The sequence below is a fragment of the Lissotriton vulgaris genome, chromosome 9 (genome assembly GCF_964263255.1).
Source record: "Lissotriton vulgaris chromosome 9, aLisVul1.2, whole genome shotgun sequence".
In the NCBI taxonomy this organism is placed as follows: domain Eukaryota; kingdom Metazoa; phylum Chordata; class Amphibia; order Caudata; family Salamandridae; genus Lissotriton; species Lissotriton vulgaris.
The window spans coordinates 1,217,795,223-1,217,821,222 of record NC_141697.1 but is presented as its reverse complement, the minus strand read 5'-3'; the positions used below and the strand labels follow the sequence as shown (position 1 = coordinate 1,217,821,222).

The following is a 26,000-nucleotide window of genomic DNA, read 5'->3' as shown; positions in this document are numbered from 1 at the left end:
AATACAAGTATGCTTAAATGTCTTTCTTTATATTTGAGTCTCTGATTTTTGTATTGTTGTCCCTTTTAAAAACCAAGCATTATCTTTTTCACCCCTTGTCTTTTCATACACTTTCTTTAAAATATGCAATAACTTCAAGCAAGATTCAAATAAGCATATTTCCCTTTGTCCCCCAACAACCTGTATCACATTGGCTTTTTTCCACTCACCTGAGTTGTAATATTCCCTTTCCAGCCATGTGAAGCAGCTATGTCAGTGTTCCAGCGTCTAAAAGCCAAAAGAGAAACACGATTCAGCGAAATGGCAAGAAAATTATTTCCTTTTTAGGTGTCGCTGAGCCAGCGCATGCGCGGACTGCGAGAAATTTAGTAAACGGGCTTTTAAAAGTGGTACCAGAGGCTTTTCCTGGCCTCAAGCTTGCGTGCACGTGCGCAGCCGCCATATGTGTTTCTGTCAAGGCTCATTAAGCCTTGTGTGCCTCGCCCCACACTTCAATTCCCTTCCCCTCCCCCAACACAGTTCGTGTCACTCTGCTGGCCTCCAACCCCCCCTTCCCCTCTCTATACTGAGGGCGAGGTGGGCGCGCGGCCAATGCTTGTTGTTAATGTTACGTTTTCATGTTGTTTAGCTTCCGCTCCCAGCCCTCCCCCAGTTTGTTTCTGAGTTACAGTGTTTGGGAGCAAGCTGCAGGGCAAGTTGACATCTGACGCCGTCCAGGTCGCAGGTTGCACACACAGAGCCAGGAAAACCTTTCTGCCAACGCTCCTGGCTACTTTTCTGCTTTCTGCCTTTGCTCGTGACCGTCCTACATAGTGGAGGCCATAAACTGGACCCAAAGGACACATTCATTATTTGGTAGGCACGAGGAGGTTAAGTGATGTACCCAGAATCACCTGATGTTGAGCAGACGCCGAGGCTCATTTTAAAAAAATCATTTGCATGGTGGAACCTTCACATTACTTTTTCTGCACAGGCGCCATGCTTTAGATTTCAGTGCGGCGCCCGCTTATTACTGCAACCTGCATCACTTTAATATTATCCCTTCCTCCACTGGTGTAGTGATTCATTCATTAGTTCCGGTGTGCTGTGACAGGCCAGCCCTCTGATGAGGCTGTTACATGTGCCACGATGTTGCTCAAGGAGATCTACCGGGCTCCGGTCGTTTTTACTGTGGAGAAATTCTCATGCGTCATATATTTGTTTGTGTTCTTTATTCCGCGTTGTGAACACAAATTGTGTCAGGCTGCATGATGTTAGTGTTGGTTGCAGCCCTCTGCACTAACTGGTCCGTGCACGCCCCTGCACCTTTCACCATCAGCATAAGTCATAGGAATACAAGTCCCAAGTCAAGGACATGGCGTGACCCCCATGCCTAGTTCTGATAATCTCCCTGTTCTTGTACGAGTCCCTGTCATTTCCTGTGCTTTCATCTGAATTAGGCCCCGTTTCTTAACCACTGTGTGATCTTTGACTAGTTTATACTATATTTTTTATGTACATTTTGACGATATTTGCCTTTAAAACGCGATAGGTTTTCTATTTTCTTCATGATTGTATCTTTTACAAAATGTATGTTAGTTTAAAGCATTTTCGCCACAAAAATCTGAAATACCTTTCTAATGAGTTCTCAAATGAGCAGACTGCATCTATGAGCAGTGACGTCACAGTGTGCTAAGGGAATGTTCAAGTACAAAACATGGACTATTAAGCATAATTTAAACTCAAGATGCTCTTCAAATTGCAAGTCTGCATGCAACGGTTTGAAAAATATAAAAGTGGGCCTTATTATGCCAGCTGTAGAAAAAATGTGCTTACATAGCACGTACTTGGCTGAGAGCATCAGAGCGCTTACAAGAGTACCAGATGTTGCAAATTTTTTAGACACAGAGATTAAGTAATTTGCCCAGGAACACAGAATTCTCTGTCCTCATCTCACCTGGCTGCTGCTGGTTACTCCAGTCTTCCCGGCTGACTCACACTTCCCAGGCCTTTGTATGCCAGATACCCATGCAACCAGGACCATCTGCCAAATCCCGTAAGGATCTTTCAGACTGTCGGGATCCCCTCAGGGATACCGTCAGGGTCCAACAGACTGATGGCATGGACCCTTTTTCTTCCCTCCAGCTCCCGGAATCGGAGGTGTGCCTACCTGGAGGAGAGCTGATCGGTGAGGCGTACAACTGGCCATTTAAAGACCCTCTGCAGGAAGACAGAAGCTCTGTGCCTTGGAGGTGGGAATACAGAGCGTCATCTGCTGAAAAGAAGCCGATCCCCAATGAAGAGGGGTTCCAGGACCGGAAGGTGGAGCGGTAAATAGCCTCGAGACGGACGAACCTCAACTGGAAACGAGAGTCGCAGCTGGAGAGGGGATCGGAAGACTGGAGGACAAGCAAGGAGGCCAACGACCCTGTGCTTCGCCCACCCACGCTCCGGGAGGAACGTGGCTAGAGCAGGTGCATGCTTGATTCAGGGGCCCAGGGAGGTCGGGAGCAGCTTTGCCGGGAGGGAACAGGGAACCTAGCCAGGGAGAGCCTGTTCCAAGCAGTATGCGCTGCGTAAAATCTCTTCCCCCTCGTTGACGGTCCCTAACCCTGCACTACCTTAGGACATGCGGTGTTGCTTCCCATCACTCCCTTCTACTGTGAGTCCTCCATTCCTGAGCACTAACCAAGTGCCTTTCTACTTTTTTTTCCTTTCCCCATCCACACGGAGCCTGTCAGCCTGGTCCCGTAAGACGCCAAGGAAGGAGACGGCTATCCCCTGAAGAGGACGTCGTTGAAACCTCCAACAGACTCCTGTCCATTTCTTTTGTTTAAATAAACCACATTTGACTGTAATCCACTTGGTCTCACGTGTCTACCTGCCCCGGTTCACATGTGGTGGAGAATGCGGGCAGCGTAGAACCATTTGTGAGCCCAAAAATGGAAGCTTTGATACAGCATATAGTCGAGGGGCAGAAAAACGTGAGTGGGCCGTCGAACTGGAGATGACCTCTGCCCAGGCAGATCGAGACGCCCTCAAGGAATTCATGAAGACCCAGGTGGAAACCCTCCGAATAACCACTGATGATCCCCCTACAGAACCCACAGGACAAAAGGCTTCTCGAAGTGCCTTGGACACCCCCAATATTTCCCTTCTAAAACACACCCCCGGGGAGGACCCCGATGCCTTTTTATTAAATTTTGAAAGGGTAGCCAGGGCAGCCGGCTGGCCCCTAGTTAAGTGGCCCTTTTTCTTGGCACCCCTACTCACGGGGGAGGCTCAAGCGGCCTATCAGGTCACCAACTCCAGGGGAGTTACGCCATATGAAGAGATCAAGGCTGTGATTTTAGAACAACTCGGAATGGATGCTGAAGCTTACCGGCTGAGATTTAGGAAGGAAAAAGGCGCACCCGGCGACAATCCTAAGACTCTATTTTAAATTGAAGCTCGCTGCAGACAAGTGGTTGAGGCCCAACGATAGGACCGAGGAAGACATTATGAAGTCCATTTATCTGGAGCAGTTTCTGGACTCTCTGCCGCACAACACCCAGCGTTGGTTACGTCAACATGCCAACCTGACGGCAGAACAGGCTGTGGAAATTCCACCTCCTTTTCAAGGGCACAACCCCGCCTCAACCCCTGGGAGGCAGACAAAACACCCCGGTCATTGCCCACACTGCAAAAGGCTCTCAGACCCATCCGGGAGCCTGAAAAAGTCTGCACTCAAAAAACAGAACATCTTGTTTAGAGGCCCACAGTGTTTCGACTGCGGGGAGTGGGGGCACATCGCCCGGGCCTGTCCACGAAAGAAAACAGAAGAACCAATGGACATCAGTTACGCACCAAAGAACCTCATGTACACCGAAGAAATGGGGACCTGTTTCTACGCAAGTCTTACCGTTAATGGTTCTTCAATGTTGGCCCTCCTCGATTCTGGATGTCTCCAATCCGTGATTACACAGGATTTAGTCAGGTCCAATCAATTACTTTCAGGGAGACCGGTATTAATCCGCTGTGTCCATGGGGACCTTCGACCATACCCTGTGGCCCAAATACCACTTCAATGTCCTGGTGGTCCCTTCTCCTTGGTCACTGTGGGCGTTCTGTCCACCCTTCCAGAAGATCTCAACCATGGCACTGATATCCCTAACTTCCTGTCCTCATTTTCCAACCTTATAAAGAAGGCACAATCCTCTGTCCACGACACCGGTTTCGTAAGCTCCAAGGCTCCGCTATCTCAGAGCCCTTGGCAAGGGGATAAAGATTTCCGGTGGGCTCAGAAAAACAATGCTACCCTTGCCCTTGCGCGGCAAGAAGCTCTCCACCTCTAAAACCATCCCGTCAAAAACTATCCTCATTTCCAAACGACCAACAGCCTACTATACCGAGTGGCCGAAAAGGGTGCCAACCCTCAACTGTTGGTCCCCAAAGACTTGAGACCAAATACTTTTTTTTCGCCCATTCTCACCTCCTAGCAGGACATTCAGGGGCCCAAAAGACCAGCCAAAACCTTCTTCGAATGTTTTATTGGCCAGGGATACATGCACTGATCAAACAGTACTGTCAAGAGTGCCCTGTCTGCCAACGAAAGAATCCTTACAGGCCCCCACCCATTCCCCTGCAACCTCTGCCCATTATTGGACGACCCTTCGAGAGGGTACAGATGGACCTGGTCGGTCTATTACCAAAGTCCACAAAAGGGTTCCAGTATGTTCTAGTCATGGTAGACTATTGTACCCGCTTTCCTGAGGCCTTTCCCCTCAGAGCCCCAACCACAGCCAACAAATTGCTAGAATACTTCTTGCAGGTTGGGTTTCCCAGACTAATACTCACAGACCAGGGCACCCCTTTTGCGTCCCGACTCATGTCCCAGGTCTGTAAACTCTTTGATGTAAAGCATCTTAGAACCTCCATTTAACATTCTCAAACTGACGGCCTTGTGGAAAGATGTAACAGGACTCTAAAACTGACCCTGAAGAAGATGCTGACCGCGGAGGAAAGAAACTGGGATCGTCTCTTGCCTCTTGCTCTCTTTGTCATACGAGGGCAGGTTCAGAGTAGTCTGGGGTGTTCTTCATTTGAGATGCTCTATGGCAGACAACCTCGAACCCTGCTGGAGATGACAAAGGCGACATGGGAAACTGAGAATGATAACAGTTCAGAACTCCTCGATTACACCGAGCATCTTCGGTCCCGAATAGGGAAGTTACAGGATCTTGCCACACCAACTTGGAGAGAAGTCAACAAAAGCAAAAAAGTCTTTATGACATGGGGAAAAAGTGGAGAGTGTTACATGTAAATGACTGGGTCTTTGTTCTCCTTCCCTCATCCATTTCTAAAATAAAGACTGAGTGGAAGGACCCACACAAAGTAGTCTCCAATATTGGAAAAACTAGTTACTGAATACAACTTGGGCCCTTTGGTATCGCTTTGTTCGCCCTGAGTTGGCAGGGTATGCCCAGACGTGGGTCCCTTGCTCACTCTACCACTGGATTCAAGATAGCCTGGCTGATGAGGATTATGAATCCGAAACCGGTCCTAGGATGCTTGTTCCCGGTCCAGGGAAGACATGGCTTGGCATTTCGGGCTGGACTGTTCCCATGAGGCACAGGGTCAGACTGATTTTCATGAAAAATGAAAAATTATATTTATATAGCGCATGGACTACCCGGAGGCCTCGCAGCGCTTAACTGAAATCCAGGGCGGTAGGCTGGGGTGGTTAACAGGCTCTTCCAAACAGGTGAGTTTTTAAAGACCTCCTGAATGACATCCGGTTGGTGTTCTCTCTAAGATCAAGTGGGAGGGAATTCCATATTCTCGCAGCATTGTGCGAGAATGAGCGTCCGCCCCAGCGGGCCTTGTTTATTTTAGTCGTGGTGGCTAGATGCAACGAGCTGGAGCGGAGGGCTCTGAGAGGGAGGTAGGGATTGGCTAGGGGGTACATGATGGCGGGACCTGTTCTATGAATGGCTTTTTGAACAAGGCACATAGCTTTGAATTGTACCCTGGCAGCCACAGGAAGCCAATGCAGCTTCTTTAGGGCCTGTTTGGCCGACTGCCAGCATGGAATATTAAAGAGCAGTCGGGCCGCACAGTTTTGGGTGATCTGAAGTTTGTTGATCGCTGCCACCGGGGCTCCTAGATAGAGGGTATTGCCGTAGTCCAGGCGGGAGAGTATCATGGCCTGAACCATGACTCTCCTCGCCTGGAACGGAAACAAAGGGAGGACTTTACGGACCATTCTCATTAGCCCAAAACAAGTGGAGGCCGTTTTAGTGGCCTGGAAGGTAAAATCTAGAGATTTATCAAGCCAAACCCCCAGGGTCTTTATCTGAGGTCTGGCGGGGGGAGGGGAACCTAGACATGTGGGCCAACTAGACGCCAGGATATGGCCATGTCTGAACTGGAGTGGTGGAGTGAGCTAAAGAATGATGATGGATTAAACACAGATCAGGCGACTGGGGGCGAGTGTTTGATTTGCTCAAGCACTCCGTCCATCATCCCCTTTGGTATCAACAAATATCAAACCTTTCACATCAACCTGCCCCCCATCCCCCTCAGAGAGTAGCCTATTTCCCCACGGAAGACCCCTCTAACCTGGGACAGTTGGTTTTCAACCCAGAGCTAACACCGCCTCAAAAAAAGGGCTGCTAGAGACTATAGAACCCTCGCCCCTCTTTTTTCTGATCTCCCCGGTAAAACTTCCCTCACAGAGCATTGTATAGAGACTATACCAGGAAAGATAGTTAGACAAAAGCCATATAGGATACCGGCGGCCAGGGGAGAAGCCGTATCTCATGAAGTGGAAAAGATGCTACAAATGGGGGTTATTCACCCCACCCGAAGCAATTGGTCCTCTCCCAAAGTAATGGTGCCGAAACCTGATGGATCAGTACGCTTCTGTATTGACTTTCGCCAGGTAAATGCTATATCCAAACTGGACATTTATCCCCTTCCCAGGGTGGATGAGCTTATTGAATGTCTCGGGGACTCGTGTTATATTTCTACTCTTGATCCTACCAAAAGGTTATTGGCAAATGCCCCTTTGTCGTTCTGACCAAGAAAAGACCACCTTCTCTACTCCAGGTGGTCTTTTCGAATTTACGGTCCTGCCATTCGGTCTACACGGAGCTCCTTCAACATTCCAAAGATTAATGAACCAAGTGTTGTAACCTCATTAGGCTTCCACATCTGCCTACTTAGATGACATTGTCATCTTTAGTCCTTCCTGGGAATAACACCTAGAGCATTGCCATCAAGTGTTTCATGAATTACAGAAAGCAGAGCTCCATGTGAATGCAAAAAAATCTCGAATGGGATTCCAAAAAGTCAAATATCTGGGCTATCTGTTGGGTAATGGTAGCAGAGAACCCCAGGATGAAAAGATCAGGGCTATCACCGAACACCTTTACCCACTACCAAGAAGGAGAGGAGAGCATTCCTGGGACTGCTAGGATATTACAGGAGGTTCATGCCTCAAATCTCTGAAATAGCTACCCCTTTGTCTGACTTGCTGAAAAAGGATATCCCCAACCATGCCATAACCAACCCCTCCTCATCTGTCAGGGAGGCCTTCCATAGACTCAAAACCCTGATCACAAGCAGTCCCATTCTAATATACCCTGATTACAGTCGCCCCTTCATCCTCCAGACCGATGCTTCCGAGACAGGACTAGGGGCCGCCCTCTCTCAGATCACCAAGGACAGGTCAGCGCGACCCATTTTGTTACTCAGCCGGAAACTCTTTCCCTGTGTGCAAAACTATCCAATTGTAGAGAAGGAGTGTCTGACCATCAGGTGGGCCATCGAAAAACTAAGATACTACCTGGAAGGCCAACAGTTTACCCTGTATACGGACCATGCTCCCCTGGTATGGATGAGTAGGAATAAAGGCAATAACCCCCGCGTAATGCCTGGTTCCTCTCTCTCCAGCCCTTCAGTTTTGTTGTGCACCATCGTAAAGGGGCCTTGAACGCCAATGCAGACTTTCTCTCCCGCTTTCCCATCATCCCCGACCGGGACGATTCTAGGGGAGGGGTGTGTCGGGATCCCCTCAGGGATACCGTCGGGGTCCAATAGACTGATGGCATGGACCCTTTTTCTCCCCTCCAGCTTCCGGAATCGGACGTGTGCCTACCCGGGGGAGAGACGATCAGTGAGGCGTACCACTGGCCCTTTAAAGACCCTCTGCAGGAAGACAAAAGCCCCACCCCTTGGAGGTGGGAATGCAGAGCGTCATCCGCTGAAAAGTAGCCGATCCCCAATGAAGCGGGGTTCCAGGACCGGAAGGCAGAAGGTGGAGCGGTACAGAGCCTCGAGAAAGACGAACCTCTACTGGAAACGAGAATCGCGGCCGGAGAGGAGATCTGAAGACCGGAGGACAAGCCAGGAGGCCAACGACCATGTGCTTCGCCCAGGGGCCCAGGGAGGTCGGGAGCAGCTTTGGCGGGAGGGAACAGGGAACCCAGTAAAGGAGAGCCTGTTCCAAGCAGAACGCGCTGCGTAAAATCTCTTCCCCTCGGTGACGGTCCCCAACCCTGCACTACCTTAGGACTGGCGGTGTTGCCTCCAATCACTCCCTTCCTCTGTGAGTCCTCCATTCCTGAGCACTAACCGAGTGCCTTTCTACTTTGTTTTTTTCTTTACCCATCCACACGGAGCCTCTGTCAGCCTGGTCCTGTAAGACGCCAAGGAGGGAGACGGCTATCTCCCTGAAGAGGACATTGCTGGAACCTCCAACAGACTCCTGTCCATTTCTTTTGTTTAAATAAACCGCATTTGACTTTAATCCACTTGGTCTCACAGGTCTACCTGCCCTGGGTCACACAGACCCTTAGAGAGATAGGCCTGGCCAGCAATAAAGCCCTGGTGCAGAAAGGCCTACTCCTCCCTCCCCATAACAGTACAAATACCAAAGAAAAAAAAAAGTAAAACAACAAATGCCAAAAACTTCTATTAACAACAGAGGAAAACTCGACCAGATAGTCCGTTACCAAGAGAACATCTTTAGGTCAAGCTTTTGTAAGCTTTGGCTGACACAGGTCAGGCGTTGTGTTTTTTTTGTTGTTGTAGTTTTAGATATTGCGAACCAGAACCGAAGGACACATTCATTATTTGTTAGGGACGGGGAGATTAAGTAATTTGCCCAGAATCACCGGATGTTGAGCTGACGCAGAAACTGGTTCTTTATCATTTGCATGACGGGCGCTTCACATTACAGCTGCTGTAATGTAATGCAGTACTCATGATACTGTTCTGTGGTAGCTACGCAAAATATCTGAATAGGTTTGGAATACCACGATGTCATCTGGTAGGTCACAACCACAGACCTGTCTGGTATTGTCTATTGTTCCTAAGGCCACTGCTTTTTTGTAAAACTGTACACGCCCTTTGCGGGCAGCCTTACACTGGGCCTTTTACTTATGAAGCCAAGTCTTGTCTAACCCTGCCTTTCCATCCTTTGAAGGGCACAGACTGCTTTAGAATTGTCTCAGTGCTCCAATGGCTAGTCTTATGGTCATTGCTCAACTAGTTCTCCGCGCCCTCTCCAGCATGTTCACTGCTCCTGGAGGCACCCATGCTTCAGACAGAGACTGGTGCCTCATTAGAATGGTCCTCTGTAATACTATATTTTTAAATAATGACAACAGAGTGTGCCAGAATATAATCAGTAGCTGTGGGACCAGCTTCACCCTGACAATGCTTCTTAGAAGTGTCTCCTGCTGCCAGCATGTAACTACCTTTCTCTCTATTTCATACTATCTCTATTCACTCTACCTCTCACTTATATATGCAAATAATTCAAACTAGCTCTATATACCATCTCTCTCTCCCTTTCTATCACTTTCCCATTCTCACTTTCTCTCACATAAGTAAGACACATTTCCATTACAACGCCAATAGCTCTAACTCTAAAAAATAAAAAAAATAAAAGCAAGACCTATTGCATTGCAAATGCTCGTTTTAAAAAGCCCCCATGCTGCATCCTGCTCTGAAGGAAATACCCTCTTTAAAAATGATTCTTTTTCATTTCAGTTTTCTTCAGTGCTAGGTTTGTTGGATCATACCACTTCAGAACAGTGGTAGAAATCACTAAAGGACAGAGGCGTCACCCCATAGGTGGATCATGTGACCAAGGGAGACAGCACTAAACACGTTCCAGCAGGTAGCCTGTTTGATCATCTCACAAGTATGGAAAGGTATGCTTGAAGCCAGGGTAGGTGTTTGGTAGAGTGTTGTAGGACTGAGCCCATTCACTTCCGAAGAAGGTTTGGAAGTGGTTCTTTTGTGGCGAGCTAGAAGCGGTCAGGCAGCTGGCGAAGTCTATATATTCCCGAGGTGAAATCTGACCTCGTCAAAGCGCGCGTCTGATAGCTGTCCACATTCCTAAATACGGGCCACAATAGGTCTGAAGCAAACACCTTCAATGCTCATGCATTGAGGGTAGGTCTGCTCGACCTAAAAACGTAAAGTGGAGGAGGAGAGCGACAAACACACTCCCGGACTCCCTTACCCCCCACCATTGGCGACCTCCCCAAAGCATATCAACCAACCATTAAAGGCAAGAAGCAAGCGTTCAGCTGGGGAGGACATCAACCAAGTCCAACCACCTCCCGGAAGGAGCCCAGACGAGTTCAAATCCGCATTAAAACACGTCGCCCAAGTGACAACAATTTCGAGAGAAAGAATACAGCAGCCCATTCGAAGCAATGGTGACGTGTCAAAGCCGGATACCAGATGAAGTCAGCCTTGGCCAGTGCGACTCCGCGTAGAGCCCCATGTCCTCCGAAGCACAATAGGCAGGAGACAGTTAAAATGTCTGCGGAGGTGCGGGGCAGCTAAATCCAAACTAGGACCAGGCACAAAATGGTGGAGTCCACAGAACCAGCAGGACAAGATGGAAAGGAAAGACCGACTTCTCCAATAGTTTCGGAAGAACTTTCTACTGCAATCAGGATCATTGGCAGCGAGGGTCCGCCGGGCGGGGAGCACGTAGGGAAGACCATTGATAGTGACGGGTGCAGAGTAAATCGGGCCAAAAGAATCCAAATGAGCCAAGGCAGGTCGCCGGTCGGGAACCTCAGAACGATGGGTCAAGTCCTCCACCGGTATCAAGGGATGTTGGTCACTTGTCACAGGGTCGTCGTCCGGTCCTAGGCAGATGTTTTCCAGCTTTTTCGCGAGCCGGTCATACGTGACGGTAAGCTGGGTATGGAGCGCCCCTATGGCGGCCATGATGGACCGCAACAATGGTGCGCCATCCGTCCGCGCCATCCCCCGGGCCACAGGGACGACGCAGGACTCGAGCCCCGGGATCACTACCGAGGCTCTAGGCACACACAAAGCAGACGTAAACTGCGGGCGCTCTCATCACCGGCAAACACTACACCTTCTTCAGCCGCGGGGGACAGCCCTCCGACCTCGTCCCCCCAACAAGGTCTACGGGCGGCGTCCCCGGACCGCAGCTCAGGATGATCGCCGTCCGTCACGATAATATATCTTCGTCGCCTATTAAAGACTGGATTGCGATGCAGAGTCACAAAATCCAAAGTCGCAGGACCGGACCAGACCCCGGACTCACAGCCGCTGTTGATCTATTGCAATCCGGGTGGACAGGAAATCGAGGTCCCGGTGGCAGCCCTGAAATAGGCCCAGAGAAAAAAACACGACAGAACTCTGTCACCCAAGCAGTTAGAAAGACTGGGTTTGCACCAATGGTGTCAGGCAGACTTCATACACCCAGGCGCCCGGTGGTGGTATAGGATGAATAGCAGGATATATGGCCCGCCGATGGAGGTCGACGGAGCCGGGAGCTTACGCGGCAATCTTGAATCGTTGCGTAGCTCCTCCCCAAATCATTATTATTTTAATGTGAGATTCCCTCTTGGGCGTTACCTTTTCTTTATGTCTGTACTACCCTCCCATTGTTTTCCTATGTTAGCAACACTTCTCATTTCGATATTGTCTTAATACTCATCGTGGACCGATTTACCATGCATGGTATTTGTACCTTTACATTACAATGTCTTTTGCTTTCTTATTATTGTATTCTTTTTCTGTTCTGCTGATGTAATTTTTATTATTGTCAAATTCAATATAATTAATTTTTTTAATGGGGGTGGCTCCTCCCTACCCACCCGGAAGGCACAGTTGGGGGAGCCACCCCCACGGATGGCGCTGTCGGGGGAGGTGGGGGCCACCCCTGCGGAGAGGGTGGGTGGGTGTTCCAAGGCAAAGGTGGCGGGAGCCACACCAGAGGTCACAAGTGGGGGGGGGGGGCTACCCTGCAGGAGCACAGGGGGAAACACCGTGCAGGGACGTGCCCACATAGCAGGGGCGCGGGGGGGGGGGGGGGGGGGGAGAGAGCCACCCAGCAGGGGCACATGTGGGGGGGCGGGGGAGAGCCACCCAGCAGGGGCACGGGTGGGGGGGCGGGGGAGAGCCACCCAGCAGAGGCACGGGGGTGAGCCACCCAACATGGGCGTGCGGGGGGGGGGGGGAGGGGAGCCACCAAACAAGGGGGAGGGGGGGGGGGCCACCAAACAAGGGCGCGGGGGGGGGGGGAGAAAAGCCACCCAGCAGGGTCACGGGTGAGCCACTCAGCCCCAGGCGCGGGTGAGCCACTCAGCAGGGGCGCGGGTGGGGGTGTAGAAAACCCACAGAGCAGGGGCACGGGTGGGGGTGTGGGAGAGCCACCCAGCAGGGGCGCGGGTGGGCCACCCTGCAGTGGCACCGGTGGGGGGGGGGGCCACCCTGTAGGGGCACCGGTGGGGGGGGGGCCACCCTGCAGGGGCACCGGTGGGGGAGGGCCACCCTGCAGGGGCACCGGTGGGGGGGGCCACCCTGTAGGGGCACCGGTGGGGGGGGGCCACCCTGCAGGGGCACCGGTGGGGGAGGGCCACCCTGCAGGGGCACCGGTGGGGGGGGGGGGGGGCCACCCTGCAGGGGCACCCGGGGGTGGGGGGCACCCTGCAGGGTCACTGGTGGGGAAGCCACCCTGCAGGGGCACCGGTGGGGGGGGAGCCACCCAGCAAGGGTGCCAGTGGGGGCCGCCGAAGCCACCCTGCCGGGGCGCGAGGGGGGGGGGGGCGGAGAAGCCACCCAGCAGGGGCGCGAGTGGGGGGCGGAGAAGCCACCCTGCAGGGGCGCGAGTGGGGGGCGGAGAAGCCACCCTGCAGGGGCGCGAGTGGGGGGCGGAGAAGCCACCCTGCAGGGGCGCGAGTGGGGGGCGGAGAAGCCACCCTGCAGGGACATGAGGAGGGGGGACGGAGAAGCCACCCTGCAGGGCCGCGAGTGGGGGGCGGGGCGCGGAGAAGCCGCCCTGCAGGGGCACGAGTGGGGGGGCGGGGCGCGGAGAAGCCGCCCTGCAGGGGCACGAGTGTGGGGGGGGGGGGGGGGGGGGGGGAGAAGCCTCCTGCATGGACGCGAGTGGGGGGGGGGGGTGAGAAGCAACCCTGCAGGGGTGCAGGTGAGGCCACCCTGCAGGAATGTGGGAGGGGGAGAGGAGTCACCCTGCACCCCCACAGAGGTCGCGAGTGGGGGGAGCCACTCTCATGCAGTGCTGAAGAAAAAGAAAACAAGCATTTACAATGGAATGGTCTCGGCAATATTATAGGTAGAGCTATTGGAATTGCTCATTATTTTTTTATGTTTTTTGTATCCCTAAATAAATGGCATTGTCATTTGTATTGGCATTAGCTTTGTATTTTGCATATGTGATACCTATTGCATTAGCAGAGAGAGAGTGAGGTAGTGAGATAGAGAGAGCGAGTGAGGTATTGAAATAGATAGAGAGTGAGGTAGTGAGAGAGAGTGAGTTAGATAGAGAGTGAGGTAGTAAAGAGTGAGGTAGTGAGGGAGAGGGATGTTGCAAGGTAGTGAGATATAAGCATAGAGTGATGTTGTGATGTAGTGAGATAGAGAAAGAGGTAGTGAAAGAGAGTGAAAGTGAGTTAGTGAGATAGAAAGAGTGAGGTAGTGAGATAGAGAGTGATTGAGGTAGTGAGTTAGAGAAAGAGAGTGACGTTGTGAGGTTGTGAGCTAGAGAGTGAGGTAGTGAGAGAGTGAGGTAGTGATGTTTTGAGAGAGAGAAGTTGTGAGATAGTGGGATAGAGTGGAATAGTGAGGTAGAGAGTTATGTAGTGAGAGATAGGTAGAGAGTGAGGTAGTGAGAGAGAGAAAGTGAGGTAGTGAAAGATTGAGGTAGAGGGATGTTCTGAGGTAGTGAGATAGAAACAGTGAGTGAGTTTGTGAGGTAGTGAGATAGAGAGAGAGTGAGGTAGTGAAAGAGTGAAAGTGACTTAGTGAGATAGAAAGAGAGAGAGTGAGGTAGTGAGAGAGAGTGAGGCGGGGATGGAAACAAGAGAGCCCTTTCCACAAATTAGGCCGCTTTAGAACACCCTCTCTCCTCCCTTCGAGGGCTTTTTTGCCATGGAGATTCCTTATTCTAGCAGTAACATCCACCACTACCTCAGATATAACAGGAACACAGACAATATAAATTATGCACAACCCTCCTGGACGCAGGCTGGCGAGCAATTCTTGGAAATCGAAAAACCAAAACCCTTTTAAAATGGCATAAAATATTAAGTGGTAAGTGCTATCAAGCCAACAATTCAAACAATGCCACAAAAGGCAAAACATGAACAGAAAAAAACACACATAGAACAGCGGCCTCTTATCGGTGTTATTTATGGGCGTGGTGTAGCCATATTTTTTTTCTGCCAGTCACCTTCTAAAAAGAAAATAGTGTTCACTAGCTTCTCTTATGTCAATTCTAACATCTCTTCCTTGTTACGCTGAAAGCAGTGTGCTCAGACTTGCACTACCATCACTGTGGGCCTGATGCAGGACCTGTCAGCATGTGAAGTGCCTTCCTTCATAAAGAGACATAGCACGGAAGTGTACTATTGGGAGGGTGGCGTCTGCTGTGCAACCATTCCTAGAGCACAGCCCACAAATGCCAGGATTATTAGCGCTGGCAACTGACTCAGGATATAAGAATACTACCATATAGAGAGGGCACAAAATACCCAAGAGTAAACAGTGACTTGGTACACGTGTGTTAGTGTTAATTTTCTTATAGAAGCACAGCATATGACTTATGCCAAAGGGCGATTGCATTTCCAGGTTGGATGTTTAGTGCACCCACTTGGAGTTAAATATAATTTGACGCACACACGTGCATGGATGGTGTAGATTTACACACACACCCACACACGTTTCAAGAACTTTTCAACGTTTCAAGAACTGCTATGAGTGTGTGAGACTGGCTGATAGAGGAAAGGGGGAGATAGTGAGAGAGGGATAGTGGAAACAGTGTGGACAAAGAATTGCAAGGAGTGTGTGAGACTGTGGATGATAGAGGAAAGGGCCGAGAGACTGAGAGGGGGAGAGACGAAACAGTGTGGACAAAACTGCAATGAGTGTGTGAGACTGTGGATGATAGAGGAAAGGGGGAGAGGGGAAACAGTGTGGACAAAGAACTGCAATGAGTGTGTGAGACTGTGGATGATAGAGGAAAGGGGCGAGAGACAGTGAAAGAGGGAGAGGAGAAACAGTGTGGACAAAGAACTGCAATGAGTGTGTGAGACTGTGGATGATAGAGGAAAGGGGGAGAGGGGAAACAGTGTGGACAAAGAACTGCAATGCGTGTGTGAGACTGTGGACGATAGAGGAAAGGGGCGAGAGACAGTGAGAGGGGGTGAGCTGAACCAGTGTGGACAAAGAACTGCAATGAGTGTGTGAGACTGTGGATGATAGAGGAAAGGGGCGAGAGACAGTGAAAGAGGGAGAGGAGAAACAGTGTGGACAAAGAACTACAAGGAGTGTGTGAGACTGTGGAAGACAGATAAAGGGACCGGTAGACAGTGGGAGGGGACAAATCGTGGAGCGAGAACTGCAAGGGATGTGTGAGACTGTGGAAAATAGAGGAAAGGCAGAGCGAGGAGAGGAGAATCAGTGTGAGGAAGGAACTGCAAGGGATGTGTAAGATTGTGGAAGAGAGAAGAAGGGTGGGAGAGACAGCGTGAAAGGGAGATAGAAATAAGTCTGGTAAGAGAGCCATGATAAAAACACACATGAGAGACTTTGGAAGTGAGGGAAAGGGGCTGGGAGACAATGGAAGAGGGGGGAGAGAAACCGTAGGAGAAAATAACTTCGTGGGATTTGTGAGACGTTGGAAGATTGAGAAAAGAGTGGCTAGACAATAATAGAGAGAAAAGAGAAACTGTGGGAAAGGAACTGCGAAGTGTGTGTGAGACTTTTGGCAGATAGAAGAAATGGGGAGACAATATGAAACAGAGAAGTGACACAGTGTGGGAAAAAAATTGCAAGAGATGTGCGAGACTGTGGAAGATAGAGGAAAGGTAGAGGGAGAGGGAGAAGAGAAACAGTGTGGGGAAGGAACTGTGAAGGGTGTGTGAGACTTTGGTACTTGAAAGGTAGGAGAAACAAGGAGGAAGAGAGACAAAATGATGGGCGAGAGGACCAAATAAAACGATGCTAATTACTGTGTGGAAGGAGGAGAAGGAGGAAATCATGGCAAGGCAAAGAAAAATAGGGCGAGGAAATAGCCCTGCCAATGGCTTGTGGGAGTAAAAAACAGATGGGCGCAGAAACAATGAGAGAAGAAGAGTGGAAGCTCCGTGGGAAACAACTCTGACAATGATGTGTGAGACCAGAAGAGAAGTGCGGAGAGACATAAGGAGAAGGAGAGGGAAAGAAAGTGCTTATAAATGGAACTCTGAAAGTGGTGCGTTAGACCCTAGAAGGAAAAGAACGGTTGGGGAGAGAAGGGGAAACGAAGGGTGGGAAACGATCTCTGCGAGCCATGTGTGAGACAGCGGAAGAGAGGGGAGAGAAAGACGAGAAAGCTGAGAATGAGAGGAGCATAACAGAGGGCGGGAAAAAAGAATTCTGTGAGCCCCTTGTGAGACCGTGGCAGAGAAGGAAAGAGGGAGGTGGACCGTGTGCGAAACAATGGAAGATGAAAGAAAACGGAAAAGTGAGAGTAAAATTATTGGGGCATAATATAGGGTGAGTTAAACTCTGTGAGCCGTGTGTGAGATTGTGGAATAGAAAAAAAGGGAGGTGAGTCACTCGTGAGACAATGGAAGAGAGAAAATATGGAATAGTGGAAACGGAATGACAGTGGTATAATACTAGAGTGGGGGAAAAAGAACACTGTGAGAGTGTGTGTGAGACCATGGAACAAAGAGAAAAGGGAGGTGAGCAATGTGTGAGACAGTGGAAGCGAAGGAAAGAAATGTCAGCCATGTGTGAGACAGTGGAAGAGAAGGGAAATTAACTGTGTGTGAGAGTGGAAGAGAGAGAAAAGAAGAGAGTGACAAGGGAACGGAGAGGGCGGGAAAAGAATTATGCGAGCCGTGTGTGAGACCAAGGAAGAGAAAGGAAACGTGGGGAAAGAAAACCAAGAATGAGATGGGGCGGGGGAGGAGCTTCGCGGGCAACCAAGATGGCCGCGTAAGCTCGGAGCTCCGCGGACCTTCCGATCCTCCGCAACTATCCTGCCCGTAATCCTGATCCACGAGGGTGGATACTCGTTGTTGAGGGCACACTGAGGCGAGAACCGTTTTCAGACCTCGAATCGGTGTCTCCTACGCTGAGCTACGTCGAGTGGGACTCCGTGCCAGCTCAGTGCCATTGTCTCTGCGGACTCCGCCGCTACGCATTGCCGACCTGCGGAGTGCCTGCCTGCCTTCGCCAGCGGCGCAGTGTACTGGACAGCGGTGCTCTTTGGAAAGCGGAGCGAACCTGGGACGGTATTCCATTGTCCTCCCGGACAAATCTTCGACTCTATGGGCTTGGACTTGCCTGGCACAGCCCTTTGTTCTCTTGGACATAACATGGCGGGCAAGGGGGACCTCGACAAGCCGTCTAACAGAGGAGTACGCAGTAAATCGCAACAGCAACAGAATAGGATTGAGCGCTATACTCAACCGAAGACGCCGCCTATTACTGGACCCTCTGCCAAGGGCATCCCACATTCGGGCTCGCCGGACGGCTCTGAGCCCACTTTGAGCGACATTCTGGGAGCCATTACAAACTTCCGGGCGGACATGCAGCAACAGCATGAAGTCCTCACGCACAAGGTGGATGGCATGGCCGTTGATCTGTCCCTCATCAGAGCCGACTTGGGCAAAACTAATGATCGGGTCAAGAATTTGGACATCAAGACGACCAGTCTTACGGGAGACGTCTCGGACTTGCAAACTGAAGTCCGGAACCTGCAGAGGACAGCGGAGCAATTCGCGAGGCGGCTGGATGACTTTGAAAGCCGAGCCAGGCGGCAGAACGTCCGCATTGTCGGTGTACCGGAGGGTTCGGAGGATCGGCGACGGACCTCCTCGTTGAAGACCTGATCAGGACTCATCTGGCCCCGCCTGGCCTCAGCAACTTTTTCTCGGTGGAGCGTGCCCACCGAGTACCGGGTGGCCCGCCGAAGACGGGCGTGGCACCTAGACCCATCGTGGCCCGGCTGCTCAATTTCCGCGACAGGGATGCTGTCCTGCAGGCCTCCAGGCGACATGGACCGCTTAAATTCCAAAATGCCGATGTCCATTTCTATCCAGATTTCACCAGGACGGTTCAGCGACAGCGCCAAAGCTATGCAGGGGTGAAGCGACGACTACGGGACCTAGGCTTCAAGTACTCCATGATGTTCCCTGCTAAACTCCGGATCGAACACGAAGGTCGTGCCCTTTTCTTTGACTTGGCTGAGAACGTTAGTGACTGGCTGGACACTCTATCGCCGCGCCGAGAAGCACAGGAGGACCATGAGGGTGGCGCTGCTGGCGGCTCGGACCCATGAGACTTGGTTCTATAGTGGGTGACTAATTGATTATCTTGCTTGCCTCAGTGGTCTATCAAATGTAGCTTTGAGATGCCGTACTATCTTTCCTGTCAGTACATGGAGGGTGGCGGGAGGTGTTCGCGGAGATTCCTCACTCCTCTGGGTGTCTTTTTGTAGAGTAGTTATGGGGCGACAGGCACACTGCTGGTTGGGGGGGCTTTTTAGTCACATGCAGGGGTGCAGGGTGGGGGGTGCAACTATGCAAGTTTTATTGTTTGTTTGTTCTATCTCTTTTTCTTCCTTAAGGCAATGGACTGTGTGTTTTAATGTGCAATTGACGTTTGAGTTGGATGGAGTCGGGCGGGGCGGGTTGTTCGGGGATGGGGGGTAGGAAATTGAAAGTGCTTAGCTGGAATGTCAATGGATTAGGTGACCGAGTTAAGAGAGGGGTGGTGATTCAGCTGATAAAGAGAAACATGCCTGATGTTGTACTATTGCAAGAAACGCACTTAGTGGGGAACTCTTGTAGGGCCCTGAATCGTAAGGGTTACAAAATGGTTGCCCACTCTGGGTTCTCCTCGGGCTCCCGGGGGGCGGGCATCCTTGTGCGTGCATCCCTTCCTCTTGAAATAGACGTCACGCTACTTGATGATAGAGGACGCTACGCAGCTGTGGCGGGAAGATGGGAGGGGCGCTCCTTGACCCTGCTTTCGGTTTATGTTCCCCCTGGCCTCCAATCTAGCACCTTCCAGGACCTTGGTGGCGCCATCTTGTCCCTGCCTTCGGGCTTATTGATCCTAGGGGGTGATTTCAACTCAGTCTGCTCTGGTACTCTTGATCGCCAGCCACCGAGAGACCTCCTGGGTTCCCAAACGTGGCTGCCGACCTTCCTTGACTCTATGGGTCTGGTAGATTGTTGGCGGTTATTGCATCCTGCACTTCGCCAGTTTTCATTCCTTTCCGGTGCCCATGGGAGCCTGTCCCGCTTAGATTATGTTCTCACCCTGGCGACGCAGTCGCCTGCCATCTCTGAGGCGCGTTTTCTGGCGAGGGGCGTCTCCGACCACTCGCCGCTGTGGATCTCTTGATTTTGGTGTCATTCTGTCCAGCCGCCCGGCAGCGGTAAATCCCTGGTATTTCCGCAACCATAACACGCGAGCACTCCTGGCCAGGGCCATCGGCCTATATTTTACTGAAAATACGGGATCCGTGGGTTCTGCGGTCACTCTGTGAGAAGCATTCAAAACGGTGTTGCGGGGTGAAGCCCTGGCTCTTATCGCAGCGGCTAAACGAGCTCGTGATGCTGATCTTCTGCACGTGGAGGAGGAGGTCTTGGATCTCGAGTCCCGTTTGGGGCCTGAGCCCGACCCTTCTCTCCTCCACGAACTCTCCCTGAAACAATCGGAGTATCACGATCTCGCCACGAACGCAGCCCTGATCTTGGCGAAGGAGCAGCAGGGCCGCATCTATGATGTCGGGGATAAGGCTGGTAAACTGTTGGCCTGGTTGGACAGGCGGGAAATGGCAAGCCGGGTGGTCCCGGAGATCCTGGGCGAGGACGGAGTGGTGGTTACTGATCCGAGTGCCATTGCCGAGTCTTTTGCGGACTATTTTCGGGGTGTTTATACTTCCGGTTCGGACCGCTCCGAGGCCGACTCATCTGAATTCCTCTCGGCGATAGACCTTCCTTGTCTTTCGGAGGAAGACAGTGTCGACATGGACCGGGACATCACCGCGGATGAGATTGCTCTGGCGATCCGCGCTCTGCGTGCAGGCAAGGCAACCGGACCCAATGGCATACCGGTTGAACTGTACAAGATCCGGCCGGATGTGATCTCCCCTTATTTGAGAGATATGTTCCTCCGTGCCCGTGAAGAGGGTGTCCTTCCCTTGGACCAGCGACTGGCCACCATAGTGGTTATCCATAAGGAAGGCAAGCCGCGGGATGTTTGTAGGTCCTATCGCCCCATTTCTCTTCTCAACGTTGAACCCAAGATCCTGGCCAAACTGCTGGCCAATCGGTTGGTCGGGGTTATAAGCGACTTGGTGCACCCGGACCAGTCTGGTTTTATTCCCCGCCGCAATACTGCCCTCAACCTGAGACGCCTGCACGGGGTTATGGCCAGGGCTCACGCCCTTACGCAACCAGCGGTACTGGCCTCCCTCGATGCCACGATGGCCTTTGATTCCCTGGAATGGAACTATTTATGGGCGGTGCTGACAAGATTTGGGTTTGGACCGGGTTTCCTGGGCTGGGTGCAACTTCTTTATGCTAGCCCCCTGGCTGCTGTCACGGTTAACGGTCGCATGTCTGCTCCCTTTGCACTCCAACGCGGCACCAGACAGGGCTGCCCCTTGTCTCCGCTCCTGTTTGCGCTGGCTCTGGAGCCTCTTGCGGCTATGCTACGCTCGCACCCAGACTTGCATGGGATCTCCTGGTCCCCGGGCTTCGAGGACAGGGTCTCCCTGTACGCGGACGACATCCTGCTCTACCTCACCTCCCCTTGCAAGTCGCTTATTGTGGCGTGTGACGTGCTCAGGTTGTTTGGGCGCTACTCCGGCCTGATTATTAATTGGGCCAAATCCTCCCTTTACATCCTCAGGGGTGACACGCCGCGCCTCCCCAGAGGTTGCAACATACAACTGGCCGGGCAAGGCTTTAAATACTTGGGGATTTACATCTCGCACAACCCTAGGGCGAGGTATGACCACAACTTACTCCCCCCGCTCCACCGGTTGCGGAGGGATGTGGAGAGTTGGCGTAAGCTCCCTCTCTCTCTTCTGGGTCGGGCGGCATTATTTAAAATGATGTCCCTGCCCAGGTTCCTGTATGCCTTGCAGAATACTCAGGACCTTGTTCCGGCCCGCTACTTCAGGGAGGTTGAGAGCCTGCAGCGTGCCCTTCTTTGGGATGGTCGGCCTCGTGTCGCTGTCCAGAAGCTTACCATGCCATGGTACGACGGGGGCATTGCGTTACCAGACGTGCGGAGGTACTACTGGGCCTCTCAACTCACCGCCATCAACCATGGTTTTTACGGTCCCGTGGACAGCCCGGGCTATGCCATGGATCGATGGCTCTTGCAAGGGGGCAATTACTACCGCGCCCTCTATTCTAGATCCTTTGATCGGAGCCTCACGGGTCCGACCAAGGCGGCGGTCCACACGTGGCGAACGGTTAATAAGATACAGGGTTGGCAGGGCAGACTGATGAAATTCACCCCTCTATTCGATTCCGACATTTTAGGCAAGCTCTGGCATACCAAGGACTTCGACAAGTGGGACCTCATAGGGATTTCGAGGGTTGAAGACATGCTGGCCAGGGGGGTAGTTAAGACTTTCCCGCAGCTACAGGCGGAATACCAATTGAGTGGAACAGAGTTCTTCCGCTATGCCCAACTTCAGCACGCAATAGCCGCCGCCAGACCGGAGGAGGGTGACATCCCCGAGAGCTCTCCCTTGGAGGACAGAGTGCTGGACGGGCATATGCCGGATAGTGCCATCTCTCTGTCCTACAAAAAGCTGATTAACGTTCAGGTTGACCTCCTCCAGTGCTTGCGGGGGCAGTGGGTGGCCGATGGGCTGGAACTGGACGACGAGGACTGGCAGAGTGCTGTGTCCTCCCCTAAGGAGGTCGCCATCTCCTCGCGTCTGAGGCTGGTCCAGTTCAAAATCCTTCACCGGGTGTACGTCACCGGCCCCCGGCTTGTGCGTATGGGCTTCTCGCCAGACGGCCTTTGTCGTCGTGGCTGCGGAGCCCTTGCTACTTATCTGCATATATTGTGGGAGTGTCCCGTTATTGCCCCTTACTGGGAGAGGGTGCATAGAGTGATGAGGGAAGTGACTGGAGTGGAGTTGGCTGCGGAGGCGCGTAGGTGCCTCCTTAATGTCTGGGAGCCAAATGACTATAACGCGGCGCAGACCCGGTGGGCTACACTGGGCAATATGGTTGCTAAACGGGACATAGCGCAGAAATGGGGATCCAACGTGGCCCCCCTGGTGGTACAATGGAAGGCCAACATGGATTGGTGCATGTTGCGTGAAAAGACTGTGTATACTGCCAGGGGGCGGCCTCAGACACGGAATAAGGTGTGGGGGGCTTGGAACGCTTACAGAGGTGATTTGTGTCTGCCACCTGAACCGATGCCCCGCGACGAACGCCTATCGCTGTAGACGTTGACAACAGCTATGCTACTCTTGTTCTGATTCTCCTGTTCTTCCTTCCCCCCCCCCCTTTTTTCTACATCCTACTTAAGTTCTTTTCTAAAACTTCTCTAGCCTCTGGCGCCTCCTACTGACTCATAGCCATTTTTCCTTCCATTGCCTTTTCTGCGCCCTCTGGCGCTTCTGTTCACGTTTCTGTTTGTAAATAAAATAAAAAACAACCTGCATTGTTCTGATATGAATCGCTTAGCACTATGAACGTTCTGAGACTTTGCTGCCTTGCCTCCGGGATGTTAGGCTGAATAGCTGTGTGCTTTACTACAATAAAGGTTTTAAAAATTTGAAAAAAAAAAAAAAAAAAAGAATGAGATGGAAATGGAAGCGGAGAAACAGAGGGTGGGGACAAAACTCTGGCAATGGTGTGTGATACCAGAGGCGAGTAGGGGGGGTGACAACGAGCGAGGTGCAGGAGACTTGAGAGGGGAAACAGCTTGCGAATAGGGCTATGCCAATGTACTCTCCAAAGTGCGCATGAGGCTGTGGAAGAGAGACCTATAAAAATAGAGTGAATAAGTGAGAGTAGGAGGGTGCCGAAAAATCAACCGAGTTGAAGTGGCCCTTATGCGAGCCAAGGATGTGTGTGAGATGGGCGAGAAACGGTTGGAAGGAAATGGAGAGGTGCGTGTAAAAGGACTCGGAGTTGGAAAATAACTGTGTGCGCGTGAGTGAACACTGCCAGGCACGCGAGAGTGAAGGGGGTAGAGGAGAGGAACACAGAGCGCGAGAGAGCCTCTAGACAGGACGAGACAGCGAACTAATGTGTAAATGGGGGGAAAATGTCCGAGATGGGTGAAAAAGAGCGCCAAAAATGAACTTTGCTAAGGATAGCCTTAGGGGCGTGGGCGCAGGGAGACAGCAGGAGAGCAGCGCCGTGCAGGAGTGCAAAGCGACTCCTACGGGCATTAGGAGAGGGGGCGGAGCGCAGTAGGTGCGTGCGTGGCTCGAAGGGTAGAGGGGAGGCGAGGACCAGTTGTGCAGATGCTTGAGTGTGTTGGGCCAGCGCGTGGTGCCAGCCACAGATGGCAGTAACGACTGCAGGAGGGCAGCGGGCGATGGTGAGAAGTAGTAAACGAGAGGTAGTGGTGGAATCAGATGAGAGAGGGCTAGAGAGCAGCGAGAGAGAGCAAAGAAGGCAGAGAGTGAGGAACAGACAGGTAGGTACAGAGAGGCGCGGGCAAAGTTCAAAGGTTGGGGTGAGATACGTGCGGGATGGCAGAGGGAGAGAAAGCAAGAAGTGAAGAGAGCACAGAGGGGGAACGAGGAAATTAAAGACAGAGGGGTGAAAGGTGGAGGCATGCATAGAAGTTTAATTGAAAGAAATTGTTTTAAAGGCTAATGCTGCAGGGAGAGCGGGGCAACGAGGCAGTGACCTGCAAATCCTGCTAACATGAGAGCTGTGGACTATAAAAGAACGACTTTAAAAAAGGAGAGCAAATAGTACAGGGGGGAGGGACAACGATGGGGAGAGGAGGAGGGGTCAGAGAGGGTAGTGGAGGAAGAGCAGAGCAGCGGGCGGAGGGAGGGGGGAGAACGGGACAGAGGAGAGCTGGGGGCGGAGGGAGGGGGGAGAACGGGACAGAGGAGAGCTGCGGGCGGAGGGAGGGGGGAGGGGGGAGAACGGGACAGAAGAGAGCTGCGGGGGGGGACAACGGGATGGTGACGATAACAAATCGGACGGGACAAACGAGCGCACAGGACACTGACAGCGGGAGGGGGCGGGAAGGGGAAATATACACGGACAGCGGGGCGTGAAACATACACGGACAGCGGGGCGGGAGGGGGGCGAGAAACATACACGGGCAGGGGGAAGAAGGCAAGAAGACAGCAGAAGGCAGGGGGAAGAACGCAAGAGGACAGCGAGGAACGGCTCACCTTCACTGCTAAGGAAACAAAATGGCTGCCTCGAGCTTCAGGGATTTTTCGGATTTGGGGGCGTGTTCGGTGGGCGTGGCTAAAAAGTGGAAAGGAGCACACCGAACACACCTCCAAATCCGAAAAGGACGGAGCCTATTTGGAGTGACGGCTCTCTCCTGCAATGGCTGGCCTCCATTTAGGAAGCCAGCCAATGGGAGAGATACAAAATTAGAGGCGGGATGAAGAGCCCCTCTAAGTAAGATAAGATCTCACTACTTCCGGTTCTGACGAACCGGATAGTAGCCCCGACCTAAAAAGTGGTTCACTAGAAGTGATCAACAGAGGACACAAGTAAACTGACAATGCCCCAGGAGACGGGGACACACAAGACGGAACGGGTAAGTCTTTAAATAAGAAGCAGACAAATGAAAGTGAGATTTTATCCAACCAATGGTAAGCAATGGGTGGGCTTCAAGCCCCTTTTTAGGTCTCGGCTAGGGAAGGCTGCGCTTGCGCAGTCTCGCTGGCGAGATGTTATGTTTCTTAGTATGAGGCTTAAACCCGCCCCTCTTCTTCATTGGCTGGCTTCCTAAACGGAGGCCAGCCATTGGAGAAGAGGTTTGTCTTTCCATTTAAGCCCCGTCTTTTTGGGATTGAGGGGTGCGTTTTCTCGTTTCTTTCTCTCCTCTCCTCCAGCCAATGGAGAAGAGGGGAGAAAGAAAAACACGCCCCCCAGTCTGAAAAGGACGGGCTTACAGCGAAAACAGAACGTCATGGCAAGTGCTTGTATGTTTTTCCGCAAAAGGTTTCCTCCGTTCCTCTCGCAGCCCCGTCCCTTGTTTAGATCTTCTCCCTTTCCATGCGTCATGTCAACCAACAACAGGTCCATACGACCACTGACTGGGGAATTACGTTCCGAGATCCATCGCTCTTTCAGTGGTAACAGTAAACATCTGTGGGTGGTGTCTGGCCCGAGATCTACTTTCATTTCACGAAATGGCTGGGGAAAAAAAGACCTAGGTTGCTATTGATCTCGGTAGCTGCAGGGCACTGATTAGCATCAGCGATTGCGGAAGCAGGTCGATGTGGCCGAGAGCAGGCCAGGGGGGGCGGCACTGCCCAACTCCCT

The 26,000-nt window shown here is 52.0% G+C and overlaps 1 protein-coding gene across 3 annotated transcripts in view; it reads right to left on the bottom strand.

Moving 5' to 3' along the window:
• ARIH2 (ariadne RBR E3 ubiquitin protein ligase 2) overlaps window positions 1-26,000 on the bottom strand; it is a 335,731-nt gene that overhangs the window by 249,589 nt on the left and 60,142 nt on the right. For all 3 annotated transcript variants that reach the window (XM_086939316.1, XM_086939318.1, XM_086939317.1), the window contains exon 2: window positions 210-267. The gene's annotated coding sequence lies outside the window, so the exon portion shown is untranslated. The remainder of the gene's footprint in view (window positions 1-209; window positions 268-26,000) is intronic.